This window comes from Mirounga angustirostris, unplaced genomic scaffold, assembly GCF_029215605.1.
Source record: "Mirounga angustirostris isolate CCGP_5_RB_7025 unplaced genomic scaffold, mMirAng1.0.hap1 SCAF_9, whole genome shotgun sequence".
NCBI classification, from domain to species: Eukaryota; Metazoa; Chordata; class Mammalia; order Carnivora; family Phocidae; genus Mirounga; species Mirounga angustirostris.
This window is the reverse complement of record NW_026991717.1, coordinates 63,440,443-63,465,654: the sequence shown is the minus strand read 5'-3', so window position 1 is coordinate 63,465,654 and position 25,212 is coordinate 63,440,443. Positions and strand designations below refer to the sequence as shown.

The following is a 25,212-nucleotide window of genomic DNA, read 5'->3' as shown; positions in this document are numbered from 1 at the left end:
GTTAGCCATTTCAACAAACATTTTATTTAAAATATAAAATAAAACAAACATGGGCAGTTTGCAATCCTCTTTTTATATAATATTTATCAATGTAATAACGTATTTGCTGAGGTATTTGGGAGGAATCTCCTTGCCACTTCCTACGTGACATGGATCTAGTGAATGAAATTGCTTTTATTTTTTTTTGATCTGTGATTTTGTTTTTAATTATTTGAAGTCTTATCACATAATTTTCAAATTTGTGCTGATGGTATATTTCCTCAACTTTAATCCTTGTAATGAGTTGGTAAAAGCACCATAACCAATCATGCATATGTGGTAATTCTATAGTTATGTTTTCAAAAAGCTGTTTAAAAGACAATCCTGGGGCGCCTGGGTGGCTCAGTTGGTTAAGCGACTGCCTTCCGCTCAGGTCATGATCCTGGAGTCCCGGGATCGAGTCCCGCATTGGGCTCCCTGCTTGGCAGGGAGTCTGCTTCTCCCCCTGACCCTCCTCCCTCTCATGCTCTCTGTCTCTCATTCTCTCTCTCTCTCAAATAAATAAATAAAATCTTTAAAAAAAAAAAAAAAGACAATCCTGAATTATAACTTCCTCTGACTTAGTGAAGAATTCACAAGCCAAGGTTTGCTACTGTATCCTGTCACAATGAATTCTAAAAGTATCTGATGTTATAGATCATCAATAAAATGCAAGAAGTGTTAAATATTCTTGGTTTAATATTATATATTAACCACATGAAAATGGCTTTCACTAAGCAAAAGGCAACATTTTAGATGCAGGGAATTTTAATTAAATTGGCAGAGTTAAGACCAAAAAGAGAGGGGCGCCTGGGTGGCTCAGTCAGTTGAACGTCTGCCTTTGGCTCAGGTCATGATCCTGGAGTCCCGGGATCGAGCCCCACATCAGGCTCCCTGCTCGGCAGGGGGTCTGCTTCTCCCTCTGCCCCTCACCCTGCTTGTGTTCTCTCTCTCTCTCAAATAAATAAAATCTTTATAAAAAAAGACCAAAAAGAGGGCGCCTGGGTGGCTCAGTCGTTAAGCGTCTGCCTTCAGCTCAGGTCATGATCCCAGGGTCCTGGGATCGAGTCCCACATCGGGCTCCCTGCTCTGCGGGAAGCCTGGTTCTCCCTCTCCCACTCCCCCTGCTTGTGTTCCTGCTCTCGCTGTCTCTCTCTGTCAAATAAATAAAATCTTTAAAAAAAAAAAAAAAAAGACCAAAAAGAGAAAGTGGACATTGCCAGCTTATCTTCAGTCCTTGCCTTTAACAAGCTAATGAACACGATGTGAAACACAGCGGAGTCTTGCTGTTCTGTGAGATAGTGAAGGGATTTCCTCAGTATTTAAATAAACCTAACAGTTATATAAATCTCAATAGAAAACCCATCTCCTCCAGGTTTAGGGATGGCATTTACCATCTCTGTGAAAAGCTGAACATTACCAGTCGATTCCAATCATCTTTCTAGAAGGGGAAAACAGTGACAGCACTGGCTGAACCAGAATTACTATCGAAGTTCAAAAAGCTGATCATATGCATTTAACCACAAGCCAATCTTATTTCAATCAGGACTGTCCAAAAGAAATATCCCATCAGCCATTCATGATCTGATTCTGGTGTATGAGATCATTCTAAATACGGTACACAGAGAAGAAGTCATGAGACATTCTTGTTTTGCAAGGCAGTGGCCAACTGATGTGCCTTAGAAGCTATCGAGTCTGCCCGTTTTCCCCTGTCTTCCTAATGCCAGTGAAGATTGGTTTTGTTCCAGGGATGTGCTTCTTGAGATTCTCCAAATACTCCATCGGTGTCTCCTCTCCCCAAGTGCTGCCTTTGTTCTTGTTGGCATCCAGGTAAGAAAATCCAGGGGCCTGCCCTGTGTTTCACCCAAACAGACCACGGAGATTTGGCCCAGTCTCGTGCTTCTCTCCCTTTCCCACCATATGGCACTAGGCACGCTTTGGAACAAAACTCTTCTTGTCCTTCTCAACATCACCCATTTCAAAATTGCTCTCCCATCGCACCCAAAATGAAGGTGCCCGCTTGCAAGCCAGATGTCCCACTCTCTCCTAAATGAACTTGCTTTTAAATTTCAAGACTGTCATAGCAGGACTTTGAAAAAGAGTCAGCTACTATTGTTAAAAGGGGAAGAGGGAGAGTCATGGTGGGGCAGCTGTCTGTGTCAGCAAGAACCTGGCTATGAGAAAAACGCTATCGCTCTTGAAAAAATGAAATAAATCAACATGGGCCAGTGCAAAGAGACAGATCAAGTTGGAGAGGGTTTCCTTCAGATCAGAGAAACATGAAGAGAGAAAAGTGAGAGTCCCAGAGGCCAGTTCTGGCAGCAGCACGTTGATCCATGAATCCAATCTGCCTGGAAATGACGTGCCAACTGTGGAAGGAGAATCAGGCTTGAACTGGGAGGAATTATATAACCCTCTCCTCTTGTGAATAACTTCACACTCACCTAGTAACTCATCTAGTAACTGCCCGGGTGGTTTGTCACAAGCCTTCTGTCCACTGCACCTACATTTCTTGTTGTAAATTAGTTAATCAGCATTCTGGTCTAATAGAGGAGCCCCTTTGCCCTGGGTTAGTCTGCCTTGAGGACATACCAAGTCAGGCTGTAGGATCTGAAAGACCAAGGTTGAGCCCCTGAAGCAGGGAGCTAATCAAGGCAAGTGACAAGTGACAGGCTTCCTGGAGGCTCAGCTGGAGGGGGCAAGGGGCAGACAACCCGTTGGCCTCTCCAGCTCTGCCAGGAGAATATTCCATGCAAACTTCTAAATGCACCATCTATAAACTCAGTCTCATGACTTTAAAAAGCCAATTTTACTAATATGCAATTTAAAATCTGGGAAACACTGTCTGAAGCTATTATCTAAATAAATGTGTTTCAAACTGCAGGAACCAGATTCATTTCTGGTTAGTGAAATAAACATACTGAATCGCAGCTAGCTTTTTTAAAAGGGGTAGAATAAGATAGGATGGAATAAAAAATAGTGAAGTTAGGTACTGGTCCATAAAACTTTTCTTTCAGTTATATATACTATTTCAATTACATATACATGAATCATGATCAAAAAAGTGTTTAAAGACCGTGAACACAACTATTTTCATTTTCATAACTCATTTAATCCCACATTCTGATTTCTAAATTTCTAAGTACATACCTCAATGTTTCGCATAATAAAATCCTGGCTGTGTTTACCCCTGAGCTCAGTCTTTTCTGTATCTGAAAAAGGTTTCTTTTCTGCTTTGATCAATGACTCGTTTCCTCCCACATCATAGGTAAAATCTAATATTAAAAAAGTTCAAAGTTTTTCATAATTATAATTGTCCATTATACTAAAATTTTAAATTTAAGCATACATTAAATATATATATATTAAATATATAAGAAATAAAGCAAACATTAAAATATATAAGCATACATTAAAATATATAAGAAATAAAACACATATAGAATAACTTCTAAATTCCAAATCCAGAAACCTAATATATAGGGAGATTTATTCTTACGGAAAAAGATGTGATACACACACACACACACACACACACACAGACACTAGAATATTACTCAGCCATAAAAAAGAGAAAGATCTTGCCATTTGTGACAACATGGATAAACCTAGAGGGTATTATGCTAAGTGAAATGAGTCAGACTGAGGAAGACAATTACCATATGATTTCACTCATAGGTGGAATCTAAAAAGCAAAAGAAATGGATAAATAAGGAAACAAAAGGCAGAATCATACCTATAGGGTGGGGGGATGGGTTAGCCCGGTGATGGGCATTAAGGAGGGCACATATTACATGGAGCACTGGGTGTTATACGCAAATAATGAATCGTGGAGCACTCCATCAAAAACTAATGATGTAATGTATGGTGACTAACATAACATAAAAAAAAAAAAAAAAGAATCATACCTATAAATACAGAGAGCAAAACAATGGTTGCCAGAGGGGAGAAGTTTGAGGAGATGGGCCAAAAGGGTGAAGGGGAGTGGCACACCCAGGCTTCCAGTTAGGGAATGAATAAGTCACGGGGATGAAAGGCACAGCATAAGGAACATAGTCAGTGGTATTGTAATAGTGTTGCACGGTAACAGAGGGGAGCTACACTTGTGGTGAGCATAGATTACCGTGTAAACTCGCTGAGTCACTATGTTGTAACCTGAAATTAGTGTAAAATGTGTGTCAACTATACTCCAATGAAGCTCATTAATTAATACAGTATATTTTATCTCAGTTTTTATATGAAACAAAATTTTCCCTAAAGACTAGAGTCATTTCCTGCTCTTCTATTAATATGCCATTACCCTCTCTGAACAGTAACTTTTTGTTCAAACCTGTCTTTAAAGCAAAGTCTGGGCACAAGGGTCCTGGATGTTCGACATCCCATCTGCACAAACCCTGAGAGCTCATCTCAGTTTGTCACTTTTCTCAACCTTTGTAAAGAGGCCTGAGTCAACTTCTGAGGTGTTCAGACCCTGGGTGCTCAAAACAAGGGTAAGAAAAATACTTATGGACTCTTATTCCCTTTATTATATATCTTGTTTTCACTGTGGTCACGTTTAAAGCATTTAAAACAAGATCATGTGACCGCTTCTTTAAAGCTCTGAAAACAGGCATAAAGAAGAGTCTTCTTAAACGACAAATGGAGTCCACCCTACAAAAGAGGATAAATTACCACATTAAAATCCAAAAGGGAAAAACAGCAGCCAGTAGCTCAATCCAGACAAGGTTTACTTAAAAGTTATCTTTGTTTTATAAAAGAGGGTATGTCAATAAGAAGGATTAAGGGAGCTAGTCAGTTGGTATATTTATAGCTAGTTACCAAAGATTCAATACAAATTTAATAATTAAAGAATATATTTTGATAATAATTGCTGGAAAGGACCAGGAAAAGGGTAAGATCTCTGGATTTAAATTCTTTTCAAAAAAAATAAATTTGAGTAAGAATGAAGTTTCACTCAAATTTAAGTTACAAGTTTCTAGGCAAATCAATCTGTATTTTATCACTGGGATCTTATTTATTTGATCAATAACTTTTTTTTAAGGTTTTATTTATTTATTCATGAGAGACACACAGAGAGAGAGGCAGAGGCAGAGGGAGAAGCAGGCTCCCCAGGGAACAGGGAGCCTGATGTGGGACTCGATCCCAGGACCCCGGGATCAGGACCTGAGCCAAAGGCAGATGCCTAACCATCTGAACCACTCAGGCACCCAATCAATAAAGTTTTTTAATCAACTACCAGTAGTTAAAGTATGAGGTTTTTTTTGGTGAGTGGCCTCCTCAGATATAAAATATGCAACTTTCTCCCATAATCGAAGTTGTGTATAGTCTTTTAAGTTGAAATGTGAGGTTTACTCATTCAGTTTAAGTTTCATATACTCCTAAATAATACAACATTAAAATAACTCAAATTTGGGCGCCTGGGTGGCTCAGTTGGTTAAGCGACTGCCTTCGGCTCAGGTCATGATCCTGGAGTCCCAGGATCGAGTCCCGCATCGGGATCCCTGCTCAGCAGGGAGTCTGCTTCTCCCTCCCTCCCCCCTCTCATGCTCTCTCTCTATCTCATTCTCTCTCTCAAATAAATAAATAAAATCTTTAAAAAAATATATTAAAATAACTCAAATTAGGGGCGCCTGGGTGGCTCAGTCATGTAAGCGTCTGCCTTCGGCTCAGGTCATGATCCCGGAGTTCTGGGATCGAGCCCCGCATCGGGCTCCCTGCTCCGCGGGAAGCCTGCTTCTCCCTCTCCCACTCCCCCTGCTTGTGTTCCCTCTCTTGCTGTGTCTCTCCCTGTCAAATAAATAAATAAAATCTTAAAAATAAATAAATAAATAAATAAATAAATAAATAAATAAATAAATAAATAAATAAAATAACTCAAATTATATGCATTCATGTCTACATTTATAATAGTCTCTTAAATTGTAGTCGTCTGGTCAGAACTGTCTCACTAGAACTGTCTTCTCCTCTCCACCCTGGTGGTGACCAACAGTAGAAGTGGCCACGTTCCTATATTAACCCCAACCCTTGCTGGGTTGGATGAGTTGGTTGGACCAGCGGCAGGTGCCTAACCCAAGCTGGATCAGTTGTTGTCTTCTCTGCAATTTCAAAATTGAGTCTCCCTCTCAATGACTAACCACAGAATTTGCTCTTGGGAATCAAAAAAGCTGTCTACCTCCAGGATTATTTCCATAAATTTTCTTTTTTGCTTAAGCTAGTTTTCTATTACTTGAAACCAGCTTTTCTTTAACTCTTTATTACATAAAATTTAAATATCCAAAAGTAGAAAGAATGGTATCATAAACCTTCAACAACTAACTTCAACAATGATTAACTTGTGACCAATCTTGTTTCATCTAGAACCTTAACCTACTTTCACCTACCTCTGGATTAAATCACATCAAATTATTTCATCTGTGAATATTTCTGTGTATAGCTAGTATTTTCTTGTGACAATATGCAAAATCACACAAATCGAAACATACCTTGATTGACATTCTGTATACGGTTTTCATATTCTTCTGGAGGGACTTGAGTGTGAAACACTGAGAAAAAGGTGTCTTCATGCTCATAGCGAGAAGGATCTACTGATTTAAAAAATCACTTGTTCAAATACACAAAATAAGTAAGAAGTTGCCTACATGAATAGTTGTTTAAAAGGAAGATCCAACATCCTCTGCAATATTCCTCAATCCCCTCTACATACACATTTCTTAAGATGTCACTGCCAGGTAGAAATGATAATCATCTTTATACACATTAGCCGCTGAAATAAACAGCAGAAAATCAAGATAGTCAAGAAGCACTTCCCTAGGACTTCTATGCAAAGAGGATGTACAAAGTGTGTGCTAAAATACCACATTAACTCTCTGGAGTTAATGTATCCAAATTCCAACATTCATAATATAGAGAATATGCACACTGAATAACTTCGTGGGTTTTTTTTCTTTTGGATCCCCAAATAAAGATTTCAGATAAACACAAATAAAAGCATGTGTTTGAAAGAGAAAACCAGGAGACTCTTAGCAGTTAGCTTTCTTTCTTTGGGATAGCTTTGGGATTTATGCTCTTGGGCTAATACCCATAAAGAAATTAGGAAATTGTGTTTTTTCAACTCTTCTTGTTTCAATGTAATTTATTTTATTTTCTCCTTTTAGCTAATGTAGACACTGTATATCTGTAAGAAATAGACATAACATAAACAAGTATCCTTTTCTTTCAAGTCTCCATGTCTTAACATGAGAGACTCTGCCAGGTTGTGGCCCAGAACTGTTTTTGCTTCAGAAACATGACAAGCCTGGGGATATTATAGTATCCACCACCTGTCTCTGAAACAAACCTGGTTCAATCACCCTCTTAGAGATGATACAGGCAAAGGAAGTTGGCAGAAGATACATTCACCCCAACATACAAATATCACCCAATTCAAAACATACAATGTCTGAGGGTAAAAAGAAATGTATCGATTCCAATTCCCTAACTTAGAATTCAAAACAATGGAAAATCATTGGGATTGACCTTACAATGCTAATCCCACATGATCTTCGATGAGTTAATCTAGCAAATCAGTGGTGTAAACCTTGGGTGGAAGAGGGGTAAACTACTTTTGTGTAAAATACAGAAAGGTTTAAAGTTCTTTTCAAGTGGTAATATATTTATTTTTGATCCCATAATTCCTTTTTAATAGCAGTTTTACTCACTTTTATACCAAAACACCTAGAAAGACACAAAAATATGAAAATTTGCAATACTAAAAACTGTTACAGCAAGGTGATATTTGGAGATAATTTTAACCTAAGGGCTTTTCCCAGGCTAAAATGATTCTTGTGATCCTGTGACTCTTCAACAATGGTCTCAGTGGTATTCTGTACACTTAGTACCTCAGAGAGAAGGTGGGCACAGCCTAGAGCAAAGGCCTCATAGCTCAGCTTTGAGCTGAAAAGACAACAGTTCTGGGGCGCCTGGGTGGCTCAGTCAGTTAAGCGTCTGCCTTCGGCTGAGGTCATGATACCAGGGTCCTGGGATCGAGTCCCAAATTAGGCTCTCTGCTCAGCGGGGAGTTTGCTTCTCCCTCTCCCTCTGCCTGCCACTCTGCCTACTTGTGATCTCTCTCTCTTTCAAATAAATAAATAAAATCTTAAAAAAAAAAAAAAAGACAACAGTTTTGAAAGTCAGTTATTCAATTTCAGGAGCTTAACTCCACAAGAGAAAAAATAAAAAACATTTTCTGAATTTCCAAAGTCCTCCTTTAGAAAACTCTTCCTTACAATAAAAAAAAAAAAAAAAAAAAAAAGGAATTACTATAGAAGAAGTAATGAAATTAGAAAATAGTCATTGGGTAACCATCATAATAATAACTGATTCAGGTAAGAATCACCAATGGATGGTAAACGTAATGGATGAAAGTTTGAAGAATGACACAATAGCTTCAGAGTATCTCCCTGAAAGATGACTTACTCAGTACAAAAGGAAAACTAGTACCTTTACAGTGGAGAAACCTAGCAGACACCACCTTAACCAAGTGATCAAGGTTCACCTCACCAGTTATGTGACAATTTACATCATGCCCCTTCTGATAGGATCCATTGAGGACACAGTGGGAGTCCTGCCAAAAATGCATAACCTGAACCTAATTTTGTGGAAATAGAAACAAACGCAGATGGGGGAAGAGTCTACAAAATATCAAGCCTATAGTCTTCAAAAATGCCAATGTCATAAAACACAAAGAATGACTAAAGAGACATGACAACTAAGTGCAATATAATGGACTTTCTTTGGTTAGAAAGGATTTTAGTGGGACCGTTGGCAAAATATGAAGAAAGTCAGTAGATTGGACAATAGTATTGAATCAGTGCTAATTTCTTGACTTGTGTGTGTGTGCGCACGGGCACGTGTCCTTGTGTGAAGAGGGAGGCAGAGGGGAGACACATCTATACAGAGACAGAGACAGAGGAGGATGTGGCAATACGTTAACACTTGGAGAATCTGGATAAAGAGTTTTTGAAAATTCTTTGTGCTTTTCCTGAGACTTTAAGTCTGAAATTATACCAAAATTAAATTTAATAGGAAATTTTAAAAGATCCCTCTCCTCACTACAAATATTTATGTGGGGGCAAAAAAATCTCCCTTCAGAGAGCAAGAGTCAGAGTTTAAAGGACTGAGCACATTCTAAATAAGAGTCTTAAAAGAGAAAAATTGCAGGAAGGATTTAAGTTGTTTCATGCCACCTAAGGAAGAAATTAAAGCCCCATCCCAGACAGTGGAGAAGGATCTAGAAGAGCATCAAAGGAAATGAGTTTAGAGTAGACACAATGTGAGGCCGCTCCCTAGTATGCATTCCCTTGGAGGTAGTTGAAATCCTGAAAGTGGATTGAGACCCCCAAAGAAAAGGAGGAAACCCAGAGCAGAGTGGGCTCTGCCTCACTGCACACCTGCAACTCTGAAAGGAGACTCCACACACAGTGCTCCACACTTACATGTGATAGCAGCAAAGCAATGGCAGCGTGCCATGTTTAGAGACAGGGCCTGAAATTCATCTCCTGCTTTCTCAATCTCTTTCTCTCTCACACACACACACACCACAGTTCCTCATGGCTGGCCTATAGCGTGGAGATCCAGAAGGTCTCACCCCTGTGAACTACATGAAGCCCTCCCCCACTGCACATCATTATGCCAACCAAAAATACACATATCCAAATGTCCCCTAGGATTGAGAACCATTCTATTAGACTAATTTCAATAAATTCAAAATATCAAAGCAATATTATAAATTTCTATATTAGCTTTTAAAATATAGGGCTTATAAAAAATTCTGGAGAACAAGGGAAAGTCACCATGATTTTCCAAGTAACTATTAGATCAATAAGGAAATAAGTACGCAATAACAATGTGTAGAGAATAGTGATAACACCATGTACTAAAGAACGCACTTTAGAGATAAAGCTATATTCAGAAATAAATTCATAGCAATGATGCTTTTATCATATTTTTTTTAAAGTATATTCTTTTTTTTTTTTAAAGATTTTATTTATTTATTTGAGAGCGAGAATGAGAGAGAGAGAGAGAGAGCATGAGAGGGGGAGGGTCAGAGGGAGAAGCAGACTCCTCCCTGAGCAGGGAGCCTGATGCGGGACTCAATCCTGGGACTCCAGGATCATGACCTGAGCCGAAGGCAGTCGCTCAACCAACTGAGCCACCCAGGCGCCCCGCTTTTATCATATTTTTATAGACCAAATTGTATCCCTCCAAAATGTGTATGTTGAAGCCCTAACCTCCAGTGTGCCTGTGTTCGAAGACAGGGCCTTTAAGGAGGTACTTAAAGCTAAATAAGGTCACTGAGTGGGACCCTAATCTAATAGAATTTGTGGCCTTATAAGAAGAGGAAAAGACACCAGAGATCTCTTTATCCCTTTCCCCACTTCCCTTGGCACAGAGAAAAGGTCATGAGGACATGGAGAAGGTGGACATCTGCAAGCTGGGAAGAGAGACCTCACTAAAAAATCAATTTTCCAGCACCTTGATCTTGGACTTCAAACCTCCAGAGCTGTGAGAAAATAAATTTCTGCTGGTTAAGCCACCCAACCTGTGGTATTTTTTTTTTTATGGCAGCCCTAGAAGACTAATATACATATTTTAAGAGAAAATGAAATGAGCTTAACTAATTTAACTGAAGAAGCTAGAGAAAACAATAACAAGGTCAAGAAAAGAAGTAATAGGGGCACCTGGGCAGCTCAGTTGTTAAGCATCTGCCTTCGGCTCAGGTCATGATCCCAGGGTCCTGGAACTGAGACCAGCACTGGGCTCCCTGCTCAGCGGGAAGCCTGCTTCTCCCTCTCCCTCTCCCCCTGCTTGTGTTCCCTCTCTCACTATGTCTCTCTCTGTTGAATAAATAAATATTTTTTAAAAAAAGAAGAAGAAGAAAAGAAATAATAAAGAAATGAGCCAGAATGAGCAAAGAAATTCAAAACTGGCTCTTGAAGGTATAAAAAGAAAAATGTACAAGTGTAATTTTAAAAAAAGAAAACACTAATTGTAATCAAGATAACATGTTTTTGGTGAAAGAACACACAGATCACTGGAACAGAATAGGGAGTTCAGAAATAGATCCACAAAAATATAGTGAACTGATTTTTTTTTTTAAAGATTTTATTTATTTATTTGAGAGAGAGAATGAGATAGAGAGCATGAGAGGGGGGAGGGTCAGAGAGAGAGGCAGACTCCCTGCTGAGCAGGGAGCCCGACGTGGGACTCGATCCCAGGACTCTGGGATCATGACCTGAGCCAAAGGCAGTCGCTTAACCAACTGAGCCACCCAGGTGCCCTAGTGAACTGATCTTTAAGAAAACAGCAAAGGCACAGGGCTCTGGGTGGCTCAGTCGTTGGGCATCTGCCTTCAGCTCAGATCATGATCCCAGAGTCCTGGGATCAAGCCCTGCGTCCAGCTGCTTGCTCAGTGGGGAGCCTGCTTCTCCCTCTCTCACTCCCCCTGCTTGTGTTCCCTCTCTCTCTGTGTCTCTCTCTCTGTCAAATAAATAAATAAAATCCTTTTTTAAAAAAAGAGCAAAGTCAATTCAGTGGAGAGAGGATGATCTCTTTAATATAGTACTGGAATAACTGGATGTCCATATGCAAAAAAAGAAAGGAAGGAAAGGAGGGAGAAAGGGAGGCAAATCTAGACAGAGACCTTACACTTTTCACAAATACTAATTCAACTAAATGTAAAATGCAAAACTATAAAACTTCTAAAAGAAAACATAGGAGAAAAATCCATGTGCTCTGGGGTTTGGTGATGAGTTTTCATATACAACATCAAAAGCATGATCCATGGGGCGCCTGGGTGGCTCAGTCGGTTAAGCGACTGCCTTCAGCTGAGGTCATGATCCCAGGGTCCTGGGATCAAGTCCCACATTGGGCTCCCTGCTCCGCGGGAAGCCTGCTTCTCCCTCTCCCACTCCCCCTGCTTGGGTTCCCTCTCTCGCTGTGTCTCTCTCTGTCAAATAAATAAATAAAATCTTTAAAAAAAAAAAAAAAGCATGATCCATGAAAGAACAAAATTGATATACTGAACTTTATTAAAATTAAAAATTTCTGGGGGCGCCTGGGTGGCTCAGTTGGTTAAGCGACTGCCTTCGGCTCAGGTCATGATCTCGGGGTCCTGGGATCGAGCCCCGCATCGGGCTCCCTGCTCGGTGGGAGGCCTGCTTCTCCCTCTCCCACTCCCCCTGCTTGTGTTCCTGCTCTCGCTGTCTCTGTCTCTGTCAAATAAATAAATAAAATCTTTAAAAAAAAAAAAATTAAAAATTTCTGCTCTACAAAAGACACTGTAAAGAGAACAAAAAGACAAGCCACAGGACGGAAGAAAATATTTACAAAACACATATCTGATAAAGGGTTTGTATCCAAAATATACAAAGCGCTTAAAACTTAGTAAGAAAACAATCCAATTTTTTTAAATGGGCAAGAGATCTGAATAGACAACTCACTAAAGAAAATATACAGAGAGCAAATGAGCACCTGAAAAGATAGTCAATATGATTTGCCATTAGGGAATTGCAAATACAAATTAAAACAACAATGAGATACCACTGTATACCTATTAGAATGGCTAAAATCCAGAAAACAATACCAATTGCTGCCAAGAATGCAAAGCAACAGGAACTCTCATTCTTCGCTTGTGGGAATACAAAATGGTACAGCCAATTTGAAAGACAGGCAGTTTCTTACAAAGTTAAACAGTCTTCCCATATGTTCTAGCAATCCTGCTCCTAGATATGTATCTAAGCAAACTGAAAAATTTATGTCCACAAAAAAACCTACATAAAATGTTTAAAGCAGCTTTATTCATAATCACCAAAAACTGGAAGCAGTCAAGATACCTTTCAATAGCTGAAGGTATACACAAACTATGGTACATCCATAGAATGAAATATCATTCAGTGACAAAAAGAAAGCAGCTATGAAGCCACAGAAAGATACTGATGAATCTTAAAGGCATATTGCTAAGTGAAAGAACCTAATCTGAAAAGGCTACATAGGATATAGTTCCAATTATATAACATTCCGGAAAAGGCAAACTATAGAGACAGTTAAAAGATCAGAAGCGTCTAGGGGTGCCTTGATTCTAGGACTCAGGTAGGAAATATACAAGCTGGGGAGGCAAAAAAAAAAAAGGAAATATACAAGCCGAGTCTGGTGCATCCTTTAGTGCCAGAAAGTAAGGAAGTGCTCAATGACAACAAAACAAAACTCACAATGTTGGAGGTACATCAAAGGGACACAGGGGTGGGGTGGACCCTGGGTGGCTTGGGGGACCCTGGGTGGCTCAGTCAGTTGAGCATCCAACTCTTGATTTCAGAATCAGCTCAGGTCATGATCTCAGGGTTGTGAGATCGAGTTCCCTCTACCTCTGCCCCTTCCTAAAAAAAAAAGGGACACAGCAGCCAACTGAAAAAGCTCCCAATGACCAAAACTGGAAAAATTTGAGCAGCAAAATAAAGGGATATTAGATTACTATAATCCAATGTATAAAATAAATACCCACAAGTCTATACTGATATAAAAAGTGATTGAATAAATACATGGGAAGAGGGGCGCCTGGGTGGCTCAGTCGTTAAGTGTCTGCCTTCAGCTCAGGTCATGATCCCAGGGTCCTGGGATCGAGCCCTGCATCGGGCCACCTGCTCAGAGGGAAGCCTGCTTCTCCCTCTCTCACTCCCCCTGCTTGTGTTCCCTCTCTTGCTGTGTCTCTCTCTGCCAAATAAATAAATAAAATATTTAAAAATACATAAACACATGGGAAGAATAGACAAATCTCCAGCAGAATAATTCAAAATAATTTATGTAAATACCCCGCCTTCAAGGAGGTGAAGCCTTAACTCCCCACTTTTCAAGGATGGGCTGCACATAGTAACTTCCTTCCAGAGACAGGATGGAAAAGGGGAAAAATTGAAGAACTTTACAGTGGAGAAATCTAACAAACACCTCCTCAGTCAGGTGATTGATGTTGACATCCACATTGATAAGTTATGTGGATAGTATGATGTGATGGAATGGAAATGGCACTTTAACTTTGTAGTCTTCCACCCAAGAACATACAACCCTCATCAAATCATAAGAAAAACATGGAGGGGCGCCTGGGTGGCTCAGTCGGTTGGGCATCTGCCTTCGGCTCAGGTCATGATCTCAGGGTCCTGGGATAAAGCCCCGCATCGGGCTCCCTGCTCCGCGGGAAGCCTGCTTCTCCCTCTCCCATTCCCCCTACTTGTGTTCCCTCTCTCCCGTGTCTCTCTCTGTCAAATAAATAAATAAAATCTTAAAAAAAAGAAAAAGAAAAACATGGATAAATCACAGATGCTGGAAATTCTGCAAGATACCTAATGAGTACTCCTCATAACTGCCAAAGTCATCAAATGTCTGAGAAAGTGCACAGCCAAGAGTGGCCTAGGGAAACATGAGGACGCATATACTAATGTAATGTGGTATCCAGGATGGCACCCTGGAACAGAAAAAAAAAAAGGGTAAAAACTAAAAGTCCGAAGAAAGTGTAGGCTTTAGTTAATATTAATGTATCAATCGGCGCCTGGGTGGTTCAGTCGGTTAAGCGTCTGCCTTCGGCTGAGGTCATGATACCAGGGTCCTGGGATCGAGCCCCATATCAGGCTCCCTGCTTGCCAGGGAGTCTGCTTCTCCCTCTCCCTCTGCCTGCCGCTCCCCCTGCTTGTGCTTACTCTGTCTCTCTCTGTCTCCCTCTGTCAAATGAATAAATAAAATCTTTAAAAATAATAATAATGTACTAATATCGGTTCATTAATTATAACAAATGTATCATACTATACTAATAATAGGGGAAACTGGTTGCAGATATACGGGAAATCACTATGCTATTGTCCTAATTTCTCTGTAAATCTAAAACTGTGCTTAAAAAAAGTTAACTTAAAAAAAAACTTTTAGATTGAAAAGAGAAGGAAAACAGGAATGAAATCAGAAATAAGAAATGTGGCACAATAAACAATAAAGAGAATTCTTCTTTTAAAATACTATATGAAATTTTATTAGTAAAATGTTCAATCTTGGTAAAATGGATGCTTTGAAATCTCACCGACATGGATGTATTGCCAGAATTGACTCAGAAGACTAGAAAACTGAAATATAATAGTAAATATGAAAGAAGCTGAGAAAAGAGTCAGAGAATTGCCTCCAAGAAATTATTTGAACCAGATGGCTTTTCCAGTGAAATCTTTCAAGTTTTTAGGGAACAGATAATCCCCACATTATATAAACTATTTCAAAGCATAAAAATAAATGAACAGCGAGCCCCAACCATTTTATGAAGTTAACATCGCCTAACAAAGCATACACACACACCCTCCCAATCCCACCTCTGCCGTCAACACCAGAACATACATGTATGTAGGCAAACACGTGCGCGCGCACACACACACACACACACACAGCAGATCTCACTTATAAATATAAATGCAAAAGTTCTGAGTAAATTCAGCCATTCAAATCTGGTACTAAATTAAAAGAATAATCCTTCATAACCAAGAAATATTGACCCAAGAATAAAACTCATTTAGTATTTAAATTATTGATTTTAGGGGCGCCTGGGTGCCTCAGTTGGTTAAGCGTCTGCCTTCAGCTCGGGTCATGGTCCTGGGATCCTGGGATCTGAGCCCCACATCGGGCTCCCTGCTCAGCGGAGAGGCTGCTTCTCCCTCTCCCTCTGCTGCCCCGCCCCCCCCGACTAATGCTCTCTCTCTCTCTCTCTCTCTCTCTCTCACTCTCGCTTGCTCACTCTCTCTCAAGTAAATAAATAAAATCTTTTAAAATAAATAAATATATATATTGATTTTAAAACATTAAATAAGTTTGTCTAGAAAAACTTGATGATAGTTTAAATAGATAATGAAATGCATTCATAAATTTCAACACTAAGTCTTTATAAAATTCTCAGAATAGAAATAATTATTGAAAAGGACACAAAAATTAACATTATTTCCAGGTGATCATAAACTAACAAGACTCAAAGAAAGCAACTAAAGATAATTAGAATTAATAAGATAATTTAATTACAGCTGAGGCCCAGAAGAGATCAATGTTCCAGCTCAAGTGGTCAAGCAGAGAGGGCAAATCCTCCCTTATTTCACCTTTTAGTTCTATTCAGATCTTCAACAGATCGGATGGTGCCCACCCACACTGGGGAGGGTAATGCATGCCACTCAGCCCACCAATTCAAATGCTGTCTCTTCTGGAAACACCCTCAAAGACACACCCAGAAATAATGCTTACCCAGACATCTAGGCATCCCACGATCCAGTCAAGGTGACAGATAAAATTAACCATCATGAAGTCTGGATGGATGATGAAACCATTAACCCAGATAGAGGAAAACACACAGAGGGAGAAACAGATTTCAACAATGAGAAGTAAGGGAGAAGAGAGAAGAAAAAGAGGAGAGCTGGCATGGAATAATGACACCAGTAAAAATGCTACTAGTCTGTGACTGGCCAACTGTGCTAGATGCTAGAGGTCAAGTAGGATAAAAACTGAGGGTTCGAATTTAAGAGGACTCCTGAGGAAGCAGTTTCTGTAGTGTGAAAGGAGAAGACACAGACCACTAAAGAGTTGAGAAGTAAATGGAAGTTGACCAGGTAGCCCCAGTAGGTGTGGACTGTTCTTTCAAGAAGTCTGACTTTTAAGAAGAGGGAAAGGAAATGGGACCTGTTTGGGAGTAGGGTGAAGAACTGAGGGAGGAGGTTTTATTTGTATGTTTGGCTGGTTTGATGGCTCTTTCTGTTTTAGGACCAGAAGATTCAAACATAGTAAGCTGAAGGGAAGGAGACAGAGGACAGACAGAAGCTCTAGGTGAGACACAGAATGATGGATGGGTCAGGAGCCAGGGGCGGAGTGAAGGGGATGGGATGTCGCTGACCTTGGCCTTGGAGAACAGCACCTTCCCTCAATCTAAGGTAAGAAAGATGGGGGATGGAGGAGAACAGAGGGCAGTTTAGAGACATAAGGAAAGAATGTGGAAGGGATTCCCACCCAGGTGGTTGTTTTCTCTGGACAGTAGGCAGGCAGGAGTGAAGGACTTGCAGAAGACAAGAGGTTAAACACACAGCAAGTATTTGGAATAGCCACTTTGGAGAATGCAAAAGACATTGCTAGGTAATATTAAGACTGTAACAGAGGTTAAAAACCAAAAATCCTTAACCTCCTGGTTACCACAATTGATTTTCTCCCTCAATCTTCTGCAAATCAGAGCTGAAAGAAACTACCATATTTTCTTAGAATATTCAATCTTAACATCCACGAGCAGAAGTGGCATATACCTGAATTTCACAGAAAAGCACTTTCAAAGAGGTATTTTCAGATCATTAGAAGCCTGGTTGATTAAGATTCTGCTGTGTTGTGCCTACATACACTTACAAATTTAGAGCTGGAAACAGAGAGGCCAATGTGACAAAAGAAAAAGGAGTAACTTCCATCAAAAACACTGATGATGAACAATTCTATCATTAGATGTGTTTGCCTCAGAGAGTACAGAATTCTGTCTCCACTCATCAGAGAAATGCTAAAAACTAAGGGAAAACTCCTGGTAGGGTAAGGAGTTTTGATTTTCACCAGATTTCTCTATAAAAACTTAAAAGTGGCCCCTCAAAATGGGGTGGAAAGACTTTTAAAATATTTCTAGCAAGTGCAATCTTGTCTACCTCAGCATCTCAATAGTTAAACTCGAGGTTATTAACTCTGCATTATCAACTCAAAATGTGGTTTAAAAAAATCAATTTAATGTGGTTTTTATCTTTCTCTTGGTGTCAAGGCCCCACTCGTGTTTATACCTATCAATAAAACTAAATATATAACTCAAAAACCAGTATCTTTTGTTTTGCTGTTGGTTCTTTGTGATGTTAGAAGGGGCTGGGATGTATTTTGTGTCTGAGGAGCTGGCTGGAAATTGCCATTGTGCCACCAGCCCAAAGTCCCTCACATTACTCTTAAAAAAAAGGTTAAGCAAGTGACGGGGGAGAGATTAGGAAGAATATTCATCCTAAGAATTTCTCCTTTTTAAAAATTTTAAAGGGAAAAGAGGCAGAAGGGAGATTTGGGTATGTTTGTAGATACGTGTTTAAAGTTCAAGTCTAAAAAATTTTTTTTAATTCAAAAAATAAAGTTCAAGTCTAAATAAGTCTGGCTCTAAATTCTTCCACTCTTTTTAAAGTGCATATTTTAACCAGATGCTGCCACCTACTGGATAATTTACAGGGTTTTGTGCTTTCCTGGTAACAAAAAGTTATGGAGGGGAACAGGGTAACAGATTTCTGTTTTCATAAGCCTTATAGAAACATTTTACCTTAAAACTTATAGCTATATATAGGCTTGATCAAAATAATTGTTTGTTTCAATTTTATACTTTTAATTAAGAAGGGTAGCCAAAGTTCAGTGAATAACATGGGAAAGAAATTAGTCTCAGAACGGAACAAACATAAGTAGTTTCACACCATTTTATAATATGCGACTATGTTGCAATAGGAGGAATTGGAGACTAAAATCACTGCTATGTGGTCAAATTGGACTCTTATATTTCTATTCATTTATACATACAGTGAAAATCGTCTGCTAATAATACCTTTCTTAGACTGAAGATTCCAAAAGTCTCCTCTTTGGGAATGAAGTAATAACTATGTTATGTCAAATGTAAAGAAAAAATGTGTAATTAGCCTAATAATGTAGTCCAAAGTAAATATCTCCTTTGGTTTTTAAGATATTTAGAAATCAGATATGTGTGACTGTTAAAAATACGCCTATGATACAAAAAACCAGCAGGAAATTTCACTAAGGAATTTGCCTTCTCTAAAAGACCAGTCACAAAAAAAAAAAAAACAAAAAGAATTTACTTAAATCTGCAGAACCAGGAACACAATAACATTGTCTCTTCCCTTGGGCACACCGGTCCAACGTGAACTACAGACAGCAGTGAGAGTGAAAAGCAACAGACATCTGGTTCACCTAACAGTATCTATTATTCCCATTCCTTTTCCATTGACCCTACTTTTACATCTTATCTGCTCTGAGCACAATAAACACTGCCAATACATAATAATTGACTAAGAATTCAAAATCCAAAAATTGAAACTCTAACATGATCATATTTAAACCGGTGGTTCTCCCTGAACATAGGTTTCGAGTCCCTGGTAACTCCAGCTTTCAGCTCATGAAGCCCAACTGATTTCCACGTTAGAACATTAGTGCTAATCTAACATTACTGCAAATGTCTGCAGGGCTTATAGTAGTCGCGTGACTCCAAAGCTACAACAGGGAGCTCGACAGGTTTAAGCCAAATAAACATGGCATGAGCTTTAAAAGGGAAGTGTAGGGGCGCCTGGGTGGCTCAGCCGTTAAGCGTCTGCCTTCGGCTCAGGTCATGATCCCAGGGTCCTGGGATTGAGCCCTGCATCGGGCTCCCTGCTCCATGGGAAGCCAGCTTCTCCCTCTCCAGCTCCTGCTGCTTGTGTTCCCTCTCTCTGTCAAGTAAATAAATAAAATCTTAAAAAAATAGAAGTAAAGTGTATTTGATAGTTCTGGTTTGATTTTGAAGAAAAGACAACTGAAAACAAAAGTCTTGCCCTGCAGGGCCAAAAGTTCATTCGGTAGTGAACTCTATGCCTGAAAAGGTTAATGTCAAAAAGCCACCATGGATCCCCTGTCTCAAAGTCATGGATCCCCTGCTCCAGAGTCAACCACAGGAGGTAGGTACGGCTTCTTAGAAACGCATCATCCATTAGAGAAATCAACATTTAGCCCCAGCTTCCTGAAATACAGAGGCTCAGATACTGTCATATCCAGAATTATATTCCTGACACTGTCCATGTTCTTTATTTGGAAAAACGAATGCAGTCTTAGTTCTATGAAGATACAGAATTACCGACAGACATGAAAGAAAATATAAGAAATCGTACTTTTCAAGACAGATTATCTTCATACAGCAGCCTTCAGACATTTAAGTTAGTAAAATAGCATTCTATAAGCTGTAAGTTTCAAGGTGCTTTGCGGTCTTTTTTCTTAAATAATGGACTCCCTGCTAAACAACTCTCAAAGAGAAAAAATAGGCTTGAGAAAAACACGTTATTCCAAAAAACCTTTTGAAAAAGACAATATACCTGCCCTAATAAAATGTGCAGGCAGAAATATTAACGGAAGAGAATAGAAAATTTGGAAAGAGACCCAATCAGTGCATGATAAAGTTAACATTTCAAATAAGTGAGGAAATGATGATTATCCAATAAAAGGTCCTGAGATAACTAGTGTTAATATCAAAAACAAATGGAGACTGGGGCACCTTGGTGCTCAGTCGGTTAAGTAGCCAACTCTTGATTTCAGCTGAGGTCATGATCTCAGCATCCTGGGATGGAGCCCTACATCAGGCTCCACACTCAGTGGGGAGTCTGCTTGAGATTCTCTCTCTCCCTCTCCCCCTGCCCCTGCTCGTGCCCATGCTTGCTCACTCTCCCTTTCTCTCTCTCTCTCAAATTTAAAAAAAAAGGGTTGCCTGGGTAGCTCAGTGGGTTAAGAGTCTGCCTTTGGCTCAGGTCATGATCCCAGGGTCCTGGAATTGAGCCCTGCACTGGGCTCCCTGCTCAGCAGGGAGCCTGATTCTCCCTCTCCCTCTGCTTCTCCCCTGCTTGTACTCTTTCACTCTGTCAAATAAATAAAATTTTATTAATTTAATTTAATTTAATTTAAAAAACAAATGGAGACAAGCCTTAAAAATTATCTGAGCAGACAAAACCAGTTTAGTCATACAAACAAACCCTAATTTAACTTATTTTGCAAGGCTAACTTGACCTGGGTCATCTCTTGCTTACGTCTCTGGAAATCATAAGCAAAACCTCAAGTGTTTTCAAAAATTGATATGAAGTAAACATTACCCCTGAGCCTCATTCCATGTTTTGGCTTTAGTGTTCCCAGTTTGCAAGCTGCCTTTTTGATGTGTGCACAATAAACTTTTACTAATTACTATTTTGGTGATTCATTGATTTTATTTCTGTTATTTATGATCTTTTGATGCTAGCTAACAAATTGGGGGAAAAAACCCACCAAATCAACTCTCTACTTCATGTATCACAACAAAATGAGTTCTAAGCAGATTAACATTTTAATTTTTTTCATAAAAAATAACTATACTAAAGGAAAACACAGGTACATTTTTTAAAAAAGATTTTATTTACTTTAGAGAGTGAGCGAGAGAGAGCACAAGCCAGGGGAGGGGTAGAGGGGGAAGCACACTCCCCGCTGAGCAGGGAGCCTAATGTGGGACTCAATCATGGGATCGAGGATCATGATCTGAGCTGAAGGCAGATACTTAACCAACTGAGCCACCCAGGCACCCAACACAGGTACATTTTTATGTCATCTTGTATTGGAAAAGACCTTTTTAAGCAGAGCAACAATGAAAAAAGAAATGAAATGACTGATTTAGCTAAATAAAAAAAAAATATTGGGATGCCTGGGTGGCTCAGTCAGTTAAGCGTCTGCCTTTGGCTCAGGTCATGATCCCAGGGTCCTAGGATCGAGTCCCACATCTGGCTCCTTGCTCAGGGGGACATTACTTCTCCCTCTGCCTGCTACTCCCCCTGCTCGTGCTCTCTCTCTGTGTCTCTCTGACAAATAAATAAATAAAATCTTAAAAAATATACATTAAGTTTGGGAGAACAAGAAATACTATAAAACTAAAAATAATAAGTTAGAAAAAATGTTTTTGGTATTTATAATAGTCAAAGAATTACTATCCTTAATATGTAAAGTAGTCCTTCAAATCAATAAAAAGGAGCACCTCATTTTATAAAAGAACAAGTAATTCCCAAAATGGCTAAAAGAATAAATATTCAACCTCCTTAATTACCACAGAGATTCAAATTGTGATTTCATTTTAAATAAGTAAAGCTTTAAAACGACTATTAAATCCACTGTTGGGGTGCCTGGGTGGCTCAGTCGGTTAGCATCTGCCTTTGGCTCAGGTCATGATCCCAGGGTCCTGGGATGGAGCCCCACGTTGGGTTCCCTGCTCAGTGGGGAGTCTGCTTCTCCCTCTCCCTCTGCCTCCCCCCCCACCCAACCCCCCCATTCATGCTCTGACCCTTTACAGGATGGCTGGCTCTCCCCTGAATGAGCCTTCTAAGAAGAGAAACAGAAACTGCCAGTCCTCTTAATGGCTAGGGCTGGAACTGGTGTAGGATTACTTCTGCCGTAATCTATTGGTCAAAGTAGGCCAGCCCAGCCCAGCCTGAAAATACAGGAAGACATAGACTCCATCCCTCTATGAGGACTGGAATGAGCATACATAGAGGGAAGGAACTGATTGCAAACATCTTGGAAGCTAACTACCGCAGAGCTCTATTCTTACTGACAGCTAAAGGTGCTCATGAGATACAAATTAGAAAGCCGATTACAAAACACCATATATATAATTTGATCTAGTTTTTATTTTTAAAATATATGTGGTTATTTGCACTAAAAATGTCTCAAAAGATAAAGAGTAAGCAAAAATATTAATAATGATTCTCTCGGCAAGTTAAGAATTTAGGTGATTATTTTTTTTCTTCCTGTTTGCCAATATTTTCTAATAAAGATTACATATGTGTTACTTCTATAACAAAACAGAAGTAGAAAGTGAATGATCTATGATTTTAACAGGCAAATAGTTTTTGGTGTTTTAATTAGGATATACAAATGGTAAATTTCAACAAGGCCAATCTAAATACAGATCTACAAAGAGAAACTCAGACAGACTCATTTAAAAAAAAAAAAATCCTTAGTCATAGAAAGGGCAACCCAGATAGGCACCCACCTTCTTGGGGAGAAACATTTGGTGTATTCCAACCCCAAATCCCTCAGGCCCGAGCAGCTTCTGGGCTCTCAATGCTGGGTCCAGAGAGAAACAAACCTGAAGGAATTTCATTCATATCAAAGCTCATGCTAAACAGCTGCAGAAGTCTAAGTCAGGTTCTCGGGCTTCTACAATGTTGGACATTCACTTTGCAAAAGACAGATGGATCCGAGGATTCTCAGAGAAATCAGAGGCCCTTGCTCAGAGTCAGTGTTAGCCCCGAGCAGTACTGGAGAACCACTTACGTGATGTAAGTTAAAGGATTTCCAAAGTGTCCTGCCAAAACTTATCAACTGCTTCCCAATCCCTAAAATTTTCACCACTGTATAAGTAAGCTCAAGATTACATGACTCCATAATACCTCTATAGATGAAGAAGGAGGAAGAGAAGATAAAGGAGGAGGAGGATGAAAAGAAGGATCATAGATATACATAAACACAAGGTGAGAATGTAAAAATACGCACAATTAATTGGCTGGTCTCAAAAGCAATACTAGAAGAGAACAGGAAATAGGACAAATCAGATTTTTATCAAAGGGATTGCAGAAGCCTGAGTGGGACCCTCCATGGAAGGATTCTAGGCAGTTAGGAGACTGTCTACATCGACTGGGTGTCTAGAGGTATCTAAGAAGACAAGAAGTAAAGGCAAAGACACTTTGTCTTTTTGCCAATTTTACACTGCCCTGCCCCCACACCCTTGAGCAGACATAAACCCTAGAAACCTCTGAAACTTATCTACACTCAGGATAGTTCCATATAACCCTACCTAATGTAATCATTTCCCCTAAAGAACAATTAGGCTCAAAGAAAAAGGAAAAATAGCTGAACTGGGAATCTTTTTTTAATCCAAATAATCTATGAGATAAAAACAAAGACAAATTTTGGGCGCCTGGGTGGCTCAGTTGGTTAAGCGACTGCCTTCGGCTCAGGTCATGATCCTGGAATCCCAGGATCGAGTCCCACATCGGGCTCCCTGCTCGGCAGGGAGTCTGCTTCTCCCTCTGACCCTCTTCCCTCTCATGCTCTCTGTCTCTCATTCTCTCTCTCTCAAATAAATAAATAAAATCTTTAAAAAAAAAAAAAAAAAGACAAATTTTACTCACCGATAGTTTCTTCTGATGCAGCAGTCAAAGCTAGAAACTTTTTTGTATTTTCCATCTCCTCATTACTTTGCAAAGTTTCACTAGTTTTTGCAGACTAATAAAAGAGAAACAAGTTTAAACATGGAAAAAGAAGGCAACTATACTCATCAATATTTTTTAAAATTCCATGGATTCCAAACTGTGTACATACAAACAAGAAGGTTCAGGTCATTGTACTTCTTTAATTGGGAAATCTATTAGTGTTCTTGTTCCCACAAAATTCTAGCAAATAATATTCCCAAATAGAGTTAGAATATATGTTTATCATTACATAATAATTATCTTGCTTAAATCTTCTTTAGCTTCTGTTTAATATTTCTATAACTAATGAGTAACCTAAAGGTACATCATCAAATTACAGTTTCAGACATTTCAAGATTGATGCTGTATTTTATTATGGGTCCAGTTATCATTCTTTTTTTTTTTTTTTTTAAGATTTTTATCTATTTACTTGACAGAGAGAGACAAAGCGAGAGAGGGAACACAAGCAGGGGGAGTGGGAGAGGGAGAAGCAGGCCTCCTGCTGATCCGGGAGCCCAATGCAGGGCTCGATCCCAGGACCCTGGGATCATGACCTGAGCCGAAGGCAGACGCCTAACGACTGAGCCACCCAGGTGCCCCTCCAGTTATCATTCTTGTTTCTAAACAAGTAAAAATTTGCTTTGAGATTCAATAAGAGTAAATGATAGACTAATTTTGTCTGCTAAAATATACACAAATCATTTCTCTAGTTTAAAGCACTGCGTTTTGTATGGTGCTTTCTTTCTAGCCCGTGGTCTGCCTGGGAATCTTGTAAAAATGTATTCTTAAGGGCGCCTGGGTGGCTCAGTTGGTTAAGCGACTGCCTTCAGCTCAGCTCACGATCCCAGAGTCCTGGGATCGAGTCCCGCATCGGGCTCCCTGCTCCGCGGGAAGCCTGCTTCTCCCTCTCCACTCCCCCTGCTGTGTTCCCTCTTTCGCTGTGTCTCTCTCTGTCAAATAAATAAAATCTTAAAAAAAAAAATGTATTCTTAATTACTTCATTATTAATTCATATCATCGTCTAGGAAATTTCCTTGAAGTCAGTCAACTGATCAAGGAGGAATTTATCAAAAACAACCAATCTGTTTTTACAATACTCCTTACTTTAAAAGTGCTCTCCTTTAAGGGGCAAGGTTCAAATATGAGC

General features: G+C 39.5%; 1 long non-coding RNA gene across 1 annotated transcript; it reads right to left on the bottom strand.

Annotated features, from left to right (window-relative positions):
* Nucleotides 1–3,095: 3,095 nt before the first annotated feature.
* On the bottom strand, nt 3,096–24,101 carry LOC129046527 (uncharacterized). Its single transcript, XR_008508072.2, has 3 exons — nt 24,006–24,101; nt 6,501–6,599; nt 3,096–3,293 (listed from the first exon to the last, which is right to left on the bottom strand). It is a non-coding gene; the product is annotated as an uncharacterized LOC129046527 (long non-coding RNA).
* Between the last annotated feature and the right edge of the window lie 1,111 nt (nt 24,102–25,212).